Consider the following 15,039-nt stretch of genomic DNA (forward strand, 5'->3'; position numbering starts at 1 on the left):
AGTTCCAAAGGCTGGGCCTAATATAGGGTATAAGGGGTCATACAATAAATTTAGTAGTGATTCATATGTTGATGATGTAAATAATATGTGCTGGTCTGTGGTGTGTAATGAGGAGCAGCCAGACGCTGCACTTGACGCATTTATGAAATTGCTTATTCCACTTACTAATAAACATGCACCCATTAAGAAAATGACTGTAAAAACTGTTAAATCCCCTTGGATTGATGAGGAATTTAAAAAGTGTGTGGTTGAGAGGGATGAGGCAAAAAGTATGGCAAATAAGTCTGGCAGCCTAACTGATTGGCAAACGTACTGCAAATTAAGAAATGATGTGACTAAACTAAATAAAGAGAAAAAGAAACTACACTATGAAACAAAGATACATTTTATAAAGAATGATAGTAAAATGCTTTGGGGCACCTGAAATGATATTTTGGGGGAAAAAAGCCAACTCGGCTCCTTCATTCATTGAATCAGATGGCTCATTCATCACAAAGCCCACTGATATTGCAAACTACTTTAATAACTTTTTCATTTGCAAGATAAGCAAACTTAGGGATGACAAGCCAGCAACAAACACTGACACTACACATCTAAGTATATCGGACCAAATTATGAAAGACAAGATTTTTACTTTTGAATTCCGTAAAGTCAGTGTGGAAGAGGTTAATTTTTTGTTGTTGTCTATCAACAAATGACAAGCCACCAGGGTCCGACGATACAGATGGAAAATGACTGAGGATAACAGCAGAAGATATTGCCACTCCTATTTGCCATATCCTCAACTTAAGCCTACTAGAAAGTGTTTGCCCTCAGGCAAACACTTAATTCCGCTACCCAAGAATAGAAAAGCCCCATTTACTGGCTCAAATAGCCGACCAATCAGCCTGTTACCAACCCTGAGTTAACTTTGGAATTGTTTTTGTTTTGGCCAGATACAATGCTATTTCACAGTAAACAAATGAACAACAGAATTTCAGCATGCTATTAGGGAAGGACACTCAGCAAGCACAGCACTTACACAAATGACTGATGATTGGCTGAGAGAAATTGATGATAAAATGATTGTGGTGGCTGTCTTGTTAGACTTCAGTGCAGCTTTTGAAATTATCGATCATAGTCTGCTGCTGGACAAATGTGTATTTTATGGCTTTATACCCCCTGCTATAATGTGGATAAAGAGTTACTTGTCTAACAGAACACAGAGGGTGTTCTTTAATGGAAGCCTCTCAAATGTAATCTAGTTAGAATCAGGAATTCCCCAGGGTAGCTGTTTAGGCTGCTTTGCACAGAAAGCTTTTTTAATTTATTTATTTTTATTTATGAGAGGTAATGACATGTTGAATGCAGAGAGTCGTCTGTCTAAACTACTGGCACACAGCTCGGACACCCATGCATATCCCATAAGAGGTCTCTTCACAGTCCCAAAGTCCAGAACAGACTATGGGAGGCACACAGTGCTACATAGAGCCATGACAACATGGAACTCTATTCCACATCAAGTAACTGACGCAAGCAGTACAATTTTATTTTAAAAACTGATTAAATAAACAGCTTATGGAACAGCGGGGGCTGTGAAGTAACACAAACATTGGCACAGACACATGCATACACACACACGATAACATACGCACTATACATACACATGGATTTAGTACTGTAGATATGTGGTAGTGGTGGAGTAGGGGCCTGAGGGCACACAGTGTGTTGTGAAATCTGTGAATATATTGTAATGTTTTTAAAATGTAATAAACTGTTGGACCCCAGGAAGAGTAGAGTCGCTGCTGCCAATGGGGATCCATAATAAATACAAATGCAAGTATATTTTATTTTTTAATGTGGCATAGCATCCGTGAGATTCAAACCTATGATCTTCTGTTCTCTGTCTATGGAATTAGTCCACTGCACCACCAAGATGGAGCTAGCAAGCCATGTTTTTACAATTCGTACAAATCAATCCGGATAGAGCAGTTTGCTATGGAGCAGATAAGCGATATCATCTGTATAGGAAAGTCATTAAGAGCAAATTGTCGTTACAGCATGGTTTATTCATAACGAAAGACAAACACACACACTGTGCTGCCAGTCACAGTGCGACGCGAGATGCAACTCCTACACGCACACATACCGGCAAAGATTTCCACCTGGCAGGCAGATGCTGGAATACGTTTCTGAGTGACAGAGGGCTTTACATGTGTGCTTTTTTTGTGATTTTTGTGGGGGAAAAATGCCTGGAACATAAAAAAATGTTACTAACCAGTTCCCATGCTTTTAAAATTGTGGTTCGATTCTGGAACAGTAAAGAACCGGTTCCAATCCTTGATTTAAACAGACTCCATTTCAAAAGAAACAAGCACTCATTAAGATCAGGTATGGCCAATTAGTGGGTGCAGCCAACACACCTGAATACACTTAACAAGACAGAGGTAGAGTTTTCTTGATGCTGAGAAAGGAATGTATATGTTTTTAAATAACCTTTTTAGAATGTTCTCTAAATGTTGCTAAAGTTTTGTGTTTTCATGGAAATGTTTCCATAAAAGATTTGAGGACAGGACTTTAAATAAAACCATGAGGAAACGTATAGGAAACGTTATGCTGAAGTACTGAAATTCTCACAGAAGAACGTTGTTTCTTCTCGTTCTAGGAACAGTGTTAGAACATTACTTTAAATGAAGGGGAGACAGATTTTTTAAAGCTGACCGGGTCTCATCCTGCTGCCCCTTGCTTCTACTGCTTCTCTGCGCTGGTTTCCTTTTCTGCATTGCCACTGCAGCCGTAACTAGCCATTTCTCGCTATGCTGCTGTTTTCTGATATAATATTTTCTTTGCGAATGCTCGCTAGCTGTGTTGAACCTCACCTGTATCGTTCAATATGCTCATGTTTCAATGTTTGGCTGCTGCAGGGATGTCATTGATTGTGAGGATCAGCATGTTGTTGCTCTGCTGTTGTCAGTCAATAGCCGGCTACAAACTAGGTAACTAAGTATAATTAGCCTCAGGAGTAGACTTAGGCTCGGGAGTAGACTATCATATAGCCTACTTGTTTGTTCACAATACCAGATTTCGGGCAGAGTCGGCTGTGAACACACCCCATCACAGAGAAGCATTGCTTGGCCATACAAGGAGGAAGTAAACTAGGGAAGCATACAGGCTATGTGTTGATATACAGTGAGTGAGTAGCAATGATAATGAGCACGAGATGGTGCTTATAGTGGTGATTCGATATTATTTCAGTAGCTAGGCGGACGTTAATTTGTTTAGTGTAGCATCAGGAAAGTAGCTATCACTATATGTTGCGTAGCTCATAAGATCGCTGCAATCAATGCACACATCAATAATGGCCTACATTTTACAGGTTGTTGTTCAAATGATCAGGTTATTACACTATATATGCTAAAGTATGTGGACACCCCTTTAAAATTAGTGAATTAGGCTATTTCAGCCACACCCATAGTCAAACATTGGCAGTAGAATTGGCTTACTGAAGAGCTCAGTGACTTTCAATGTGGCACTGTCATAGGTAGCACTGTCACCTTAACGTGGCACTGTCACCTTAACAAGTCAGGTTGTCAAATTTGTGCCCTGCTAGAGCTGCCTTGGTTAACTGTAAGCGCTGTTATTGTGAAGTGGAAATGTCTAGGAGCAACAACAGCTCAGCCCGGCAGTGGTAGGCCACACAAGCTCACAGAACAGGACCACCGAGTGCTGAAGTGCTTAGCGCATGAAAATCGTCTATGCTCGGTTGCAACACTCAGTGAGTTCCAAACTGCCTCTGGAAGCAACATCAGCGCATCTGTTCATCGGGAGCTTCATGAAATGGGTTTCCATGGACGTGCAGCCGCACAAAAGCCTAAGATCACCATGCACAATGCCAAGCGACGGCTGGAGTGGTGTAAAGCTTGCCGCCATTGGACTCTGGAGAGTGGAAACGCGTGATGAATCATGCTTCACCATGTGACAGTCCAACGGACGAATCTGGGTTTGGCAGATGCCAGTAGAATGCTTCCTGCCCAAATGCATAGTGCCAACTGTAAAGTTTGGTGGAGGAGGAATAATGGCCTGGGGCTGTTTTTCGTATTTCGGGCACCTTAGTTCCAGTGAAGGGAAATCTTAACGCTAGAGCATACAATGACATTCTAGACGGTTCTGTGCTTCCAACTTTGTTGCAACAGTTGGGGGAAGGCCCTTTGCTATTCAGTATGACAATGCTCCCGTGTACAAAGCAAGATCCCTACAGAAATTATTTGCCGAGATCGGTGTGGAAGAACTTGAATAGCCTGTACAGAGCCCTGACCTCAACCCCATTGAACACCTTTGGGATGAATTGGAACGCCGACTGCGAGCCAGGCCTGGTTGGCCAACATCTCTGCCGACCTTACTAATGCTCTTGTTCCTGAATGGAAGCAAGTCCCCACAGCAATGTCCCAACATGTAGTGGAAAGCCTTCCCAGAAGAGTGGAGGCTGTTATAGCGGCAAAGGGGGGGTGGCAACTCCATATTAATGCCCATGATCTTGGAATGAGATGTTTGATGAGCAATCAGAATATCTGCTAGTTTATTAGTGTATAGAGCTCCACAGTGAAGGTGCCATAAAGCCTAGTGGTCAAACAGGGAAGTGGTTTCAATCATTTTTCCACCATTCATATAAACACTTAAAATAAGGGCTGTGTTTCGTGCAGGCTTGCCCTGGCATGACGTTTTGATAACCATGTAAATCTCTCTCGGACAAGGTGACTTTTATCAATATATTCAGCTCTATTTACTCTCGTATTTGATATTGCTAATTAGCGTCAAAGTAGACAGCATGCAAAACTACAATTCCCAGCAAGCTCCTGCACGTCATCTCTAGCTGACAGTTTTGCTAACAAGGGTCAACGCCCTGCTTAAGGGCACGTCGACAGATCTCCCACAAGGTCAAAAATGGGGACCCGAAACATGCGACCTATCAGCCATACCCCATCCCCAAGAACCCCCGTCCCCCTCCCAAGACCCCCCCCCGTCCCCAAGCCCCCGTCCCCCAATGCACCAACAACCAACAAAATGAACTAAAGAGGAAAAAAAGAGAAAAACAAAGGAAAACAGAAAACAACCGTGCTAAAAAACAAAAGACATCAAGGACAACAAAAATCACAGCAGCAGCTGATTACATTTGAGTGCATGTATGGCACTATTTACATGTGTGTAGTGTGTGTGTCTGTACACGCGTGCAAACCCCTGTGCGGCATCAGCCTCAGGCGAACATATGCATGTGTACGCGTGTACTGATGCATATACAGTCACTCTTATTCAAAACGCACACACGTGCACATACACGGACACACACACACGCACACTACACACATGTAAATAGTGCCATACATGCACTCAAATGTAATAGTGCCATACAAATGTAAATAGTGCCATACATTAGACGTAACAACATTCCCCCTCAGTGTCATTCAAACATACTTTTTGTTTTGTTTTATTTTATTTTGACTTAATTTTTTTACTTTTACATTTTTACCATCATTCTATGCCCCACCCAGCAACTCCAATTGTCTCCAATTCCACATCCCAACACTCAGCTTCCCTCAGCCCATCCCACCTACAGTTGAAGTCAGAAGTTTATATACACTTAGGTTGGAGTCATTAAAACTGGTTTCAACCACTCCACAAATTTCTTGTTAACAAACTATAGTTTTGGCAAGTCGGTTAGGACATCTACTTTGTGCATGACACAAGTAATTTTTCCAACAATTGTTTACAAACAGATTATTCACTTATAATTCACTGTATCACAATTCCAGTGGATCAGAAGTTTACATTCACGAAGTTGACTGTGCCTTTAAAAAGCTTGGAAAATTCCAGAAAATGATGTCATGGCTTTAGAAGCTTCTGATAGGCTAATTGACATAATTTGAGCCAATTGGAGGTGTAACTGTGGATGTATTTCAAGGCCTACCTTCAAACTCAGTGCATATTTGCTTAACATCAAGAAATCAGCCAAGACCTCTGGAAAAAAATTGGAGCAGTTTCCAAATGCCTGAAGGTACCACGTTCATCTGTACAAACAATAGTACGCAAGTATAAACACCATGGGACCACGCAGCCGTCATACCGCTCAGGAAGGAGACGCATTCTGTCTCCTAGAGATGAACGTACTTTGGTGCGAAAAGTGCAAATCAATCCCAGAACAAAAGCAAAGGAGCTTGTGACAATGCTGGAGGAAACATGTACAAAACGATCTGTATCCACAGTAAAACGAGTCCTATGTCGACATAACCTGAAAGGCCGCTCAGCAAGGAAGAAGCCACTGCTCCAAAACTGCTATAAAAAACCCAGACTACGGTTTGTAACTGCACATGGGTTCAAAGATCGTACCTTTTGGAGAAATGTCCCCTGGTCTGATGAAAAAAATTGAACTGTTTGGCCATAATGACCATCGTTATGTTTGGAGGAAAAAGGGGGAAGCTTGCAAGCCGAAGACCACCATCCCAACTGTGAAGCACGGGGTGGCAGCATCATGTTGTGGGGGTGCTTTGCTGCAGGAGGGACTGGTGCACTTCACAAAATAGATGGCATTATAAGGATGGAAAATTATGTGGATATATTGAAGCAACATCTCAAGACATCAGTCAGGAAGTTAAAGCTTGGTCGCAAATGGGTCTTCCAAATGAACAATGACCCCAAGCATACTTCCAAAGTTGTGGCAAAATGGCTTAAGGACAAGAAAGTTAAGGTATTGGAGGGGCCATCCTATAGAACATTTGTGGGCAGAACTGAAAAAGCGTGTGCGAGCAAGGAGGCCTACAAACCTGACTCAGTTACACCAGCTCTGTCAGGAGGAATGGGCCAAAATTCACCCAACTTATTGTGAGAAGCTTGGGGAAGGCTACCCGAAATGTTTGACCCAAGTTAAACAATTTGAAGGCAATGCTACCAAATACTAATTGAGTGTATTTAAACTTCTGACCCACTGGGAAAGTGATGAAAGAAATAAAAGCTGAAATAAATCATTATCTCTACTATTATTCTGACATTTCACATTTGTCAGGAAATGTTTAAAACTGAGTTTAAATGTATTTGGCTAAGGTGTATGTAAACTTCCGACTTCAACTGTATATGCCCAGAATTTTCACTGTGTTTTTTACAATTTGTATCATAGTAAATATTATTCTCTATCAATAGCCACCGTCCTACATTCACTTATAACTGTCACCACTTCAGTGTTAGTTTCCTTGCATTTTGCATCATTCCATTACACCGTTTGTTTACCTTTCTTTCCTCTGTCACGTTCGTGTGGTTGTTTCTGAGGATCGCTAGCAATAGTGGATCATATTAGGCTAACAATAATTTTGGACATGTAGCCAATTTGGTATGCAGACATTATGGTTACCATGATGGTATGCAGACCATACATATTTTAAACCTGGAGACTTGCGCACAGTTCACGACGACGACCGTTGTCATCACAGTTCCATTATTAGTGAGGATTATTATGGTAGATCTATAGGACTACTGTTAAACCCCTATTTTACACTTTTCTACCCTTCCAGGATATCATGGATTGAACAACTGAATATGACAACTTTCAGGATGAATCAAACCACTGTATTTTGTATTCACTAATATATTTTGTGCGTAAAGGCTCTCCAAACCTGTTTTTATTATTCATAAGTACTTTTCTAACCCTAAATGATATACAAGCGCAGAGTTTTTTTAAATCTACCAATTGGTGCTGAAAAGGAGACGAATACGCGTGTATTTAAATGGATTGATCCCTAATTTACTGAACCGTTCTCTTCATATATTCTAGTTAGTCTGGTGAGAAAATTCAAATTAAAGGTACACCACGTTTAAATGGATGCTTTAGATAAATGTACTGAAAATCCTATTGAACGAAAACTCCATGAGAAAATCTGTTCGCCAGCAAGTGGGAGGGTTTTCAGTGGTTGATTTACATTTGTTCAGCACTGGCAAGAGAACCAGGCCCAAAAATTCCGTTGCATAAGGTGCATAATGTAAGTCTGAATACTAACTACTAAGAAGTGCGTAAGAAAGGCACACATATCCTAAGTCTGAATCGGGCCCTAGGTGAATCAGGTGCATTAGCCCTTGAAATTAAGTTAGGAATTAAAGTTCAATGGCACAGGTATTATGGTTTTTCTTCTACAAACCTTTTCAATTATTTCCTGGCAAGCAAATTCTGAGTATTCAATTCAATGCAAATATAATTGTGATATGCTATACCACCTATGTGATGTTGCAAAGATCAAATTGTGGGGGTGTAACATGCATGTGGAATAATTTGAAACTCAAATCCCTTTCTACACATGGCTCTTTGAAAGGCAGTTTGGCATGTTGCAATTTTGTCTGATGGAACAATGGTTGCTCACATGCCATTAAACCCCTGTGTCCACATTAACTTTGCATGATGCTGCATACTGTTAAGCAACTCAAAGGGAATCACTCATTCAAATGTGCTGTTTAAACGACAATGCTCAAATTACAACACTAAGGTGCTATCTAGGACCATCAAATCAAATTGTATTTGTCACATGCGCTGAATACAACAGTGAAATGCTTTACTTACAAGCAATTTAACCAACAATTCAGTTCAAGAAATAGAGTTGAGAAAATAAACTAAAGTTTTAAAAAAATGATACAATCAAAAAGTAAGACAAGAAAATGACATAACAATGTGGAGGCTATATACAGGGGGTACCGGTACCGAGTCAATGTGCGAGGTTACAGGTTAGTCGAGGTCATTTGTAACTATAACTGATAACTATGCATTGATAATAAACAGCGAGCAGCAGCCGTGTAAAACGATAGTCCAGGTGGCTAATTAGTCTGGGTGGCTTAAAGGGTTCTTCGGCTGTCCCCATAGGAGAAACCTTTGAATAACCATTTATGGTTGCAGGTACAACCCTTTTGGGTTCCATGTAGAACCCTTTCTACAGAGGGTTTTACATGGAACCCGGAAGGGTTCTCCTATGGGGACAGCCGAAGTCCACTCATCTGCTCTGTGTATTGTCTGCAACTCCTGAAAACAAATTAGTCACACACGTTTGCACGTGAACACAAACACGCCTAGTAACAAATACACAGACACACAAAGACAAACACACAAAGTCAAAGAAACACACAGCGCTAATGCTCTCTGTCTTTTGTTTCTCACGGACGGGCAAGACAAAAGTGACAACTATGCAGGTGATCAAGCTGTTGTGTTTGGGCACCTTACCTAAGAAAACATTGCCCCCCACCCACACATGCACAGCCGTCAGAGCAAAACCAACTATGGTATTTCAGGACATCTCAGAGAAACTATATCAGCACAACTTCACACCCAAAGATGGGCAAAACGTATCTTTTTCCACAATATACTCAATAAAGACCAATCCCAGCTAGCGCATAACGTTCTGAGAACCACGTTTCTTAGAAAGAGCGTGGTTGTCCTACTGTTATTTTGCATACAACCTTTTTCACAACTTTCTGGGAATGGTGCAGGATAGTTACTTGGCTTTGGAGTATTTTCAGGACTTTGTAGGATTTGACCAACAAAATGTTTTCCTTGTATTTCATTACTTTAATAGAACAATTCCTAAAGGTTCAAACATGGTTACATTTCATTTCGGTAATATTCTAGGAACTTTTTCCAACTGGTTTGACATTGGGAATGTTCTCAAATAGTTCAAAGAATGTTTCTTAACAATGTTCTTCTGTGGGATTTTCAGTTCTTTAGCATAACATTTTCTCATGGTTCTGTAACGGTCATCATTGCATGAAGTGGACCAAAGCGCAGCACGTGTTCAAAGAACGACCAAAACAGTTTTGTCTGGTGCAGACACAAAAACAGAAAACAACTACCCACAAAACACAGGTGTGAAAAGGCTACCTAAGTATGGTTCTCAATCAGAGACAACGATAGACAGCTGCCTCTGATTGAGAACCACACCAGGCCAAACTCACAGAAATAGAAAACATAGAACACAAAACATAGAATGCCCACCCCAACTCACGCCCTGACCAAACCAAAATAGAGACATAAAAAGGATCTCTAAGGTCAGGGCGTGACAGGTTCGATTTAAAGTCATGTTCTCAAATTGTTTTGAGAACGTTAAGAAAACTTTAGTAATGTTCAGAGAACAGTCTAAGAATCAACAAAACTCTATCCTTGATCTTGTTTAGTGTGTTCGGGTGTGTTGGCCACACCTGATCCTAATGAGTGCTTTTCTCCTTTGAAATGGGGTCTGTTTGAATAGTCTAAAATGAACAGGTTTGTAGGTGTAAAACAACAGGGCATATTGACTCCATCCTGGTGGGGCAGTGGACTACTTCTGTGGATAGGGAACTGAACATCATGTGTTCAAATCGCACTAATGACATGTCACAAGGAATGTGTTTGCATGAGTGTTGGCTAAGGAAATACATTTCCATGTGTCTTATCAGTGCTTGGATTTCAAACTAGTTAACCCAAAATAAGATAGCACTGTTATTACAAGTCTTATTGAGACATTTACTGAACGTTTTAAGGAAGTTATTCATAAACCTCAGAATAACCTGTTAATAAAACCTCCCATGAAAACTTTCAAGGAGCCAAAGTAAAACATTCGTAGAACCTCCCCTGCTACCGAAAAAATAAACATTCCCAGGACAGGTGAATTTTTCATGTTCAGTTTTACCGTTCGTTCCCAAAACCAATGGGAAACGTACATTCCCACAACCTTCAAGGAACCAAATGTGCTTGCTGGAATGAATCAAAATAAATTACAAAATACATTTGCAAAGCATTGTATTTTGAAATGACCAAATACATCAATGTACCTGTATTTTATCAAAGTACAAAATACATTTGCAAGTACACATCTTCACTAAAACAACATACTCAGTAACGCTAACAAAAAAAAAATGTTTTACTTGCAATTACTGTGATTTGTGATTGTTAATTTACCTTAGTTGAATGCACATACTGTACTAAGCTCTGGATAAGAGTGTCTGATAAATGACCAATCTATATTTGTGAAAATTAACAATTGCAAATCACACTGGGTATTATTATTGGCCTTGTTTTGGGGTGGAGCTCATTAGGATAATACTCAGCATGCTTTGCAAGTGTTCATTTTTATATTTACATTTGGCTCATTTAGCAGACACTCTTATCTAACCATAGTGCCATAAGACTTGTGATAACAACGCAGGGGGATTGGGGGCCACACAATTGTGAACCGCTATAAAATAGTGTTATGGAAAAGCATTATCAAAACTCATTATCAAATACAATTACAGATCTCGAAGGGATCTTGTTACCAAATATATTGGCTGTAGTTTAGGCCGGCGAAATACAAATGACAAAATACTCAAAAGTAATTGAAATACTTATTTCAAATACATGTAACATAAATACTGCTCATCTCTATTCACAGCATATATCACAGCACATATCACAGCAGTCTAACAATAGCCACCCACACCTGCTTTATCACTGGGGTAGAGTTACAATGTTTTCACTTTAACTAAATATTTAGAATGATTTAGTTTATCATTGTTAAGAGGGGGCACCATGAAACCGACGTCAATGTGGTACTCCCTGACCCATGAAAGGAGCTGAACCTGGGGCCATATATGGAGCTGTGGAGTTGCCTGTCTCCCTGTGTGTGTTGTGGTGGGAAACAGCTCTGACCTTTTCCCGGTGAGGCTAACCAGAGTCACAGAGGTCCCCCCCTCCCAGCCCCTCTCCCTTTGGCCTGGCCTGGCCTGCTAGGTGTGTGCCTGACCTGGCTGCCTGGGTGCCCTGGGAAAGAAAGGGGAGAGAGAGTAAGCATAAGTATGGAGAGAATGGAAAAGAGGGAAAGGAAGAGAAAGAAGAGAGTGGCTCATTCCCAGGCGCCATGTCTCTGTGTGCTTTTATTGGGCCTCTTAATGATGCCGTGTTTGGGTGATTTTTATCAGAGGCCAGAAAGCAAAAGGAGGTAAAGTGCCTCCTGCTAAAGACTCTTATGAACAGCTTTATGGGTGCAGATACTATTTTATCTGACAATCAAGATAAAAATGCCATGGTTGTTCATTGCTCTGGCTTTTCCACTCCCATTCCCAGTTCTGGAACATGTGGAATTCCCAGGCCGGGCTGTAAATTGTCTTCTGGCCGACGTCTTTTCCTGAATACCTTTCACTTGGAAAAGGGCAGGAATGTGAGTTTTTACCTGTGTCCTTCTGAAAAACACATTGTTTGCTTCCCAAATAGCACCCTGTTCCCTATATAGTGCACTACTTTTGACTAGGGTGCATATGGATATAGGGTGGGAATAGGTTGCCATTTGGGACACACACATGGATGACTTGTTTGGACATAATACATTACCATTGGCTCCGAATAACGTGATGCCGGACACAATGAGAAGCATTGTGTTGTGAGAAAATCCAATATGCCATTGATTTATTGTTAGTGGACAAACATGGCTGGTGTCACTGATCAAATACATGGTGAGGTTTCATTCGGGTCTGTAAATAAACACTGTTTTCTAATTAATGATTCATGTAATGAGGAAGTGTTGAGTAAGCCAAGAATATGCCACTTCTGTTGGTTAACCTATCTACATTTCACTTGTTTTGATGAATGAACACTCCTTTGAGTTAAATGATGAATAAGTCGGGTGGTTTCAACTCTGTGACCTGGAGATCCAGGATATTACCATAGGTTATTACAACATTACAATAGTCTGCTGTACCTATCGAACACAATAGGCTGTTTGTCAAGAAAAAGAATGAACACGTGTTCTTTGTAGAACATGCAATTCATGAACATAATGGTTTATATTTCACTTATGCATATGGAAATGATTTACAGCTATACTATTCATACATCATTTCATTTCTTGAGTGACGTAAACTGCCATGAGCATTGGGTTCACGGAACAAAATACATGTTTTACATTTCTTCTGCCAAATATGACCCCTAAGGCTTCACAAGGAATACTGGGCAACCTCCAAACCTGTGTCCCTACTTTCTAACGAGGTAACTGCTGGCCATCGGTCTGGCTGTCTTCATTGACTGAAAACAGAACTGTTTTTTTTCCCCCGCATGTATTATTGTGAGAGGAGAACTTGTAACGCACTGATTTATCCTGTCCGCACGGCCCTTTGCAGGTTTCCACCTGTGTCTCTTCTTGATTGTCCCTTTTCCTGAATGTTCGCTCTCTGTGATGGTGTGCCTTTGTTTCACTAAGCAGGCTCTGAAGGCTTTTTAATCATTTCTCCCTCCTTTTTGTTTCTCATTTGACAGTCCCTCGTTCTTGTGTGACGACTCACAATGCGGCCCCAGCCTGCTCACCTTTTCAGGGCTCCTGAAGTGAAATTACTCATGCGCTGGCGGCTCCCCCGCGGCCAGCCATCCTTCCCAGAGCTGCACGGACCTGTGGCAGTGCAGGCCGCTCACTTTGTCTCCGTGTTTGTCCCCCAAAAACTTAAAAATGTATTTTTTTGGAATGGTAATGTTGACATAATAAATATTGGTGTCTCAGAGAATACAAATGACCTATAGGCAGAGGCGAGCCTCGGGCTGGATGTCCCTGCCTGGATGCCTCTGTCTCATTCTCAGATCTCCTGTCAATGGTCCTGAGACATATCAGACTTCTAGCACAACACCAGAGTCTGACTGCCCTCCTTTAAGCACCTCTCAGTTTTCAGGGCCTGAGTTGTTGACCTTCCATGTTCAGAGTGGGTGTCAGTCTATCCACGTCGAAAACAACATGATGAGAATCTGCAGAGCTACACAGAGCTACTGGGAACTCATTTTCCCACTGCAGCAGGCTCTGAAAATGGAGAGGTGAAGGAGAGACGGAGAGGAGGAGGAAAGTGGTAGGTAGACTGAGAAATGGAGGAGGGGATGGGGGGGGGCAAGGTAAAGTGAGAGAGAGAGAGGGGAGTGGGGAGTGAGAGACGGTAGTCCCTAGACACACAGAAACAGGGAATTTGTTGTTGTGTTCAAACCAGGGGCCGAATGACAAGCAAAGTGACAGAGCCAAAGATACCACTTCAGTGACAAAGCCAAAGATGGAAAGAGTAGGGGACACTTTCCTCTTTTTAGGTGGAGTGGGGACTGGAGGATGTGTGTGGAGAGGTGGGGTGGGGGGTAGTAGGGATCTAAGTAGGATGGAGCTAGGCGATGCTATCCCAAACACAGTCGAGCACTATAAGCCTCTACCATAAATATCAGAGCCCAGAGAGCAGCAGCCAATTCCGGTGCACCGTGTGCCATGCAAGAAGTTAGAAACCAGATGTTGGCACGCGGGTAAATAAAACAATATATCAAGAGTGTGCTAAAGCCATCAGTCCATCCAGAAGATGAAAAACTACCTCGTTTTTGTGCAACCAATATCAGCATAAATGTCCTCTATCCCATAGCTGACTAGGAATGAGATGTCCCAGTTCTGTATTCCCCCCTATACCAAACTCTGTTGATGAAATAATGGTTTTAATCCTCTGTGGGAGTCCGCCCATATTACAGCACACTGTACTGTTGCTATAAGTGTGTCTGAATACAAAAACAGACCGATGACTCCCATTCAGTTTATATTACCATATAGTAGAGATGCTGATGCACATACTGTTTACAGAGTTAGGGAACATATAGGATATGGGGTGGCAACTTCACAGAGCTGGTGGTGTTACTGTCTGTATTTCTGGTAGTTTGCCTCTTAGTTGCATTGGATTTATGTTCTGATAAAAACACTGGAAGTCTGATTTGGATCGTAGCAAAGCCAGGGAGATGAAGGAAGTTTGAATAAAGTGAAAAGGGATGCTTGTCTTTTCTTGAGTTGATCTACGTTCCAGACCTGTTTGTGTTGCAAATCTCCAAGCCCTGTGTAATTAAAACAACAGTAGCCCATTGGAAATTGTGACATCGCCGTTTTCAACACACGTCAAGGGACTCCAGTGACTATTAACAGAGCAAACAGGTGAATGAAATCACTCTGCGCTAGCATCATTTTGAAGTGGATATCCATAAAGAAACCCTATGAAGTAAAAATTATTGTCTGTCTTTCTTTGAGTGACTCTGTT

The sequence above is a fragment of the Oncorhynchus tshawytscha genome, linkage group LG19, assembly GCF_018296145.1.
Source record: "Oncorhynchus tshawytscha isolate Ot180627B linkage group LG19, Otsh_v2.0, whole genome shotgun sequence".
NCBI classification, from domain to species: Eukaryota; Metazoa; Chordata; class Actinopteri; order Salmoniformes; family Salmonidae; genus Oncorhynchus; species Oncorhynchus tshawytscha.